This window comes from Oncorhynchus keta, unplaced genomic scaffold, assembly GCF_023373465.1.
Source record: "Oncorhynchus keta strain PuntledgeMale-10-30-2019 unplaced genomic scaffold, Oket_V2 Un_contig_7800_pilon_pilon, whole genome shotgun sequence".
NCBI lineage: Eukaryota > Metazoa > Chordata > Actinopteri > Salmoniformes > Salmonidae > Oncorhynchus > Oncorhynchus keta.
Genome location: NW_026289684.1, coordinates 83,028 through 87,344, shown reverse-complemented (window position 1 = coordinate 87,344; position 4,317 = coordinate 83,028). Strand labels below are relative to the sequence as shown.

General features: G+C 48.6%; 1 long non-coding RNA gene across 1 annotated transcript; it reads left to right on the top strand.

The window, feature by feature from the left end:
• Window positions 1-2,379: 2,379 nt before the first annotated feature.
• Window positions 2,380-4,317, top strand: LOC127926555 (uncharacterized). The gene is made up of 3 exons (XR_008124448.1): window positions 2,380-2,667; window positions 3,288-3,733; window positions 3,908-4,317. It is a non-coding gene; the product is annotated as an uncharacterized LOC127926555 (long non-coding RNA).

The following is a 4,317-nucleotide window of genomic DNA, read 5'->3' as shown; positions in this document are numbered from 1 at the left end:
TAACTGTTCCCCTGGTAGAAAGACACAGAGAAGACAGCAGTAGAGCTCAGTAACACATCCTGGGGTGTCTAACTGTTCCCCCTGGTAGAAAGACACAGAGAAGACAGCAGTAGAGCTCAGTAACACATCCTGGGGTGTCTAACTGTTCCCCTGGTAGAAAGACACAGAGAGAAGACAGCAGTAGAGCTCAGTAACACATCCTGGGGTGTCTAACTGTTCCCCTGGTAGAAAGACACAGAGAGAAGACAGCAGTAGAGCTCAGTAACACATCCTGGGGTGTCTAACTGTTCCCCTGGTAGAAAGACACAGAGAGAAGACAGCAGTAGAGCTCAGTAACACATCCTGGGGTGTCTAACTGTTCCCCTGGTAGAAAGACACAGAGAGAAGACAGCAGTAGAGCTCAGTAACACATCCTGGGGTGTCTAACTGTTCCCCTGGTAGAAAGACACAGAGAGAAGACAGCAGTAGAGCTCAGTAACACATCCTGGGGTGTCTAACTGTTCCCCTGGTAGAAAGACACAGAGAAGACAGCAGTAGAGCTCAGTAACACATCCTCATGTGTTTAACATCCAGCTATCACTGAACACTACCACATAGCCCCCCCACCCACCCTAGAGCGCGTGGATAAGGCCGTGTGATTTAATGATCTCTGAACGGAAGTCTAAATATGACGCCCCCCCCCAATCTGTTGAGGAGGTCATCCTCTCTGACAGCTTCTACAGTATTACTGTAGTATTACTGGTATGAAATAGGAGCTATAGAGCTTCATGGAATAACTCAGGGCTTCATTCAATCAATTAAGCCATTTCATTTAGACTTATTCTTATTCAACAACATTTCTCAGCACAAGTTAAAAGATTAATATTACAGTCCTTCCGCACATTCTGATGTAAAGTAAACAAATAGACTTCCATCAATATCTATCGGTTCCTGACAGACCGCGGGGGGGGGGAGAGAGGATGTCGGGGGGCGACACTGCGCTGTTCGGTTCTGCTCCGTGACGTGAACGTCGAATGGTCCTCTATTCTAGCGACGCACAAAAACCCGTGAGCATGTCAGCAGCTTTTGACTCCGTTCGGTCTGACTGTCCGCACCGCCCGTTAACCGGAATCCAATCTGTAGTCCTATTGCTATTTCATTCAAAACTACAATTAGATGTTACATTCGACATGTTTTATATCCAACCAGGTCATTGCACGGTGCGCGAGCAGAGTAGTAATAATATAGTATATTGGCCTGGAGCGCGTGGATAACGCCGTGTGATTTAATGAACCGAAGCCTGAATATGACGCCCCCTCCCCCTCATTCTGACTCGCAACCAGGCAGCATCTGCACGAACCCAAACCGTATTTCATCTAATGTCAATAAAGCATTATGACCAATTAAAATATAGCTATATTACAAAAAAAATCTATGTCTGGATATTTGAGTCGGGTAGAATAGGCTATATAGATGATTAGCATATATCCCACTGGCCAATCCACGTCACTGTGATAACACGGCAATGTGCTCGTCGTTCATCATACACGGACCATTTCCCACATCCTATCATTTGAACCATAAAATAAAGAAAAACGAGCAAGCTAGCTAATTGTGTCCAGTAAAATAAGTCACATCTACCGAAACTCTGCGCACTGGTATTTGATGAGAATGAAGATTCCTGTTATCTTACCGTGTCGACAGATTGGGCTATATACGGTCCTTTTATTGTGACATTCAGTACAAGGTCATGTAATCTAACAGATCCACAGTTTCGGCTACTAAAAACATTAAAATATTTTTTATATCCGTGGTTATGTTCCTATATAAGACTAGTTAACATAACGGCGGAACTGAGAAATCCGTTATAGAGGCAACATAATGACCGCAACCCTTTTCACTGCAGCTGGAAACGGTTCTCCGGTGCGACTCGTTGGACTGATGACGGACACTGTTTGATGGTGCGCATGCGTAGATCTGTAGTCGAATGCAGCAGTAGTGGAGACAGGGAATATGTAACCGGTATTTTTTTTCTACCGACCTCTCCGTTGTGATCTTGGTTGTACATCACAGGCTACCTGAGCATTTCTCCATCCTCGATCTGTGTGCGATATGAACCGTGTATGTGGATATGTTGCTCAGTGTTTTATAGCCTTATACGTACCGGCCTAGTTGACTCGTAACGAAACGACAAAAGACCTGAAGTCCTTTTTATTTGTGATGATCGTTTCTACTTGTTGTCTATGGACCGGATCCACCGTACAATGATAGGCACGGAGGAAATGTCCCGGTAGAAGATGGGCCTGTAACGAACCGATATTTCTATAAGGAGAAGGACAGAGAAAACGGAAAGATGAAGATCTGGAGTACTGAACATGTTTTCAGGTTAGTAGGCCAAGAGTCTCTAAACCGAGCATATCGATAGGCTAGTTTACCGTTACCGTTAAATGCAGTGTTGCTTTGTACAACCGTGGTCTTTTATGTGATTGATTTGAATCTCTATCGTTCCAAATGTTAGTCTACATTAAGAGGCGTGTCGAAATAAGCGCAGAGCAGCGATGCGATCCTACACGGTTCCCTCTCCCGTTGGGCATGTGAGGGATACGGTGTTACTATTGAGGTCCCGGTGTTGTCCTACACGGTTCCCTCTCCCGTTGGGCATGTGAGGGATACGGTGTTACTATTGAGGTCCCGGTGTTGTCCTACACGGTTCCCTCTCCCTTTGGGCATGTGAGGGATACGGTGTTACTATTGAGGTCCCGGTTCCCTCTCCCGTTGGGCATGTGAGGGATACGGTGTTACTATTGAGGTCACGGTTCCCTCTCCCATTGGGCATGTGAGGGATACGGTGTTACTATTGAGGTCCCGGTGTTGTCCTACACGGTTCCCTCTCCCATTGGGCATGTGAGGGATACGGTGTTACTATTGAGGTCCCGGTGTTGTCCTACACGGTTCCCTCCTGTTGGGCATGTGAGGGATACGGTGTTACTATTGAGGTCCTGGTGTTGTCCTACACGGTTCCCTCTCCCCTGCTTGGGCATGTGAGGGATACGGTGTTACTATTGAGGTCCCGGTGTTGTCCTACACGGTTCCCTCTCCCTTGGGCATGTGAGGGATACGGTGTTACTATTGAGGTCACGGTTCCCCTCTCCCCGCTGGGCATGTGAGGGATACGGTGTTACTATTGAGGTCCCGGTGTTGTCCTACACGGCCCCTCTCCCTTTGGGCATGTGAGGGATACGGTGTTACTATTGAGGTCACGGTTCCCTCTCCGTTGGGCATGTGAGGGATACGGTGTTACTATTGAGGTCCCGGTGTTGTCCTACACGGTTCCCTCTCCCGTTGGGCATGTGAGGGATACGGTGTTACTATTGAGGTCCCGGTGTTGTCCTACACGGTTCCCTCTCCCTTTGGGCATGTGAGGGATACGGTGTTACTATTGAGGTCCCGGTTCCCTCTCCCGTTGGGCATGTGAGGGATACGGTGTTACTATTGAGGTCACGGTTCCCTCTCCCATTGGGCATGTGAGGGATACGGTGTTACTATTGAGGTCCCGGTGTTGTCCTACACGGTTCCCTCTCCCGTTGGGCATGTGAGGGATACGGTGTTACTATTGAGGTCCCGGTGTTGTCCTACACGGTTCCCTCTCCCGTTGGGCATGTGAGGGATACGGTGTTACTATTGAGGTCCCGGTGTTGTCCTACACGGTTCCCTCTCCCGTTGGGCATGTGAGGGATACGGTGTTACTATTGAGGTCCCGGTGTTGTCCTACACGGTTCCCTCTCCCTTTGGGCATGTGAGGGATACGGTGTTACTATTGAGGTCCCGGTTCCCTCTCCCGTTGGGCATGTGAGGGATACGGTGTTACTATTGAGGTCACGGTTCCCTCTCCCATTGGGCATGTGAGGGATACGGTGTTACTATTGAGGTCCCGGTGTTGTCCTACACGGTTCCCTCTCCCGTTGGGCATGTGAGGGATACGGTGTTACTATTGAGGTCCCGGTGTTGTCCTACACGGTTCCCTCTCCCGTTGGGCATGTGAGGGATACGGTGTTACTATTGAGGTCCCGGTGTTGTCCTACACGGTTCCCTCTCCCGTTGGGCATGTCTCTCTCTGTTTGTCTCTCTGTCTCTCTCTGTCTCTCTCTGTCTCTGTTTGTCTCTCTGTCTCTCTCTCTGTTTGTCTCTCTGTCTCTCTCTCTGTTTGTCTCTCTGTTTGTCTCTCTGTCTCTCTCTGTCTCTCTCTCTGTTTGTCTCTCTGTCTCTCTCTCTGTTTGTCTCTCTGTCTCTCTCTCTGTTTGTCTCTCTGTCTCTCTCTGTCTCTGTTTGTCTCTCTGT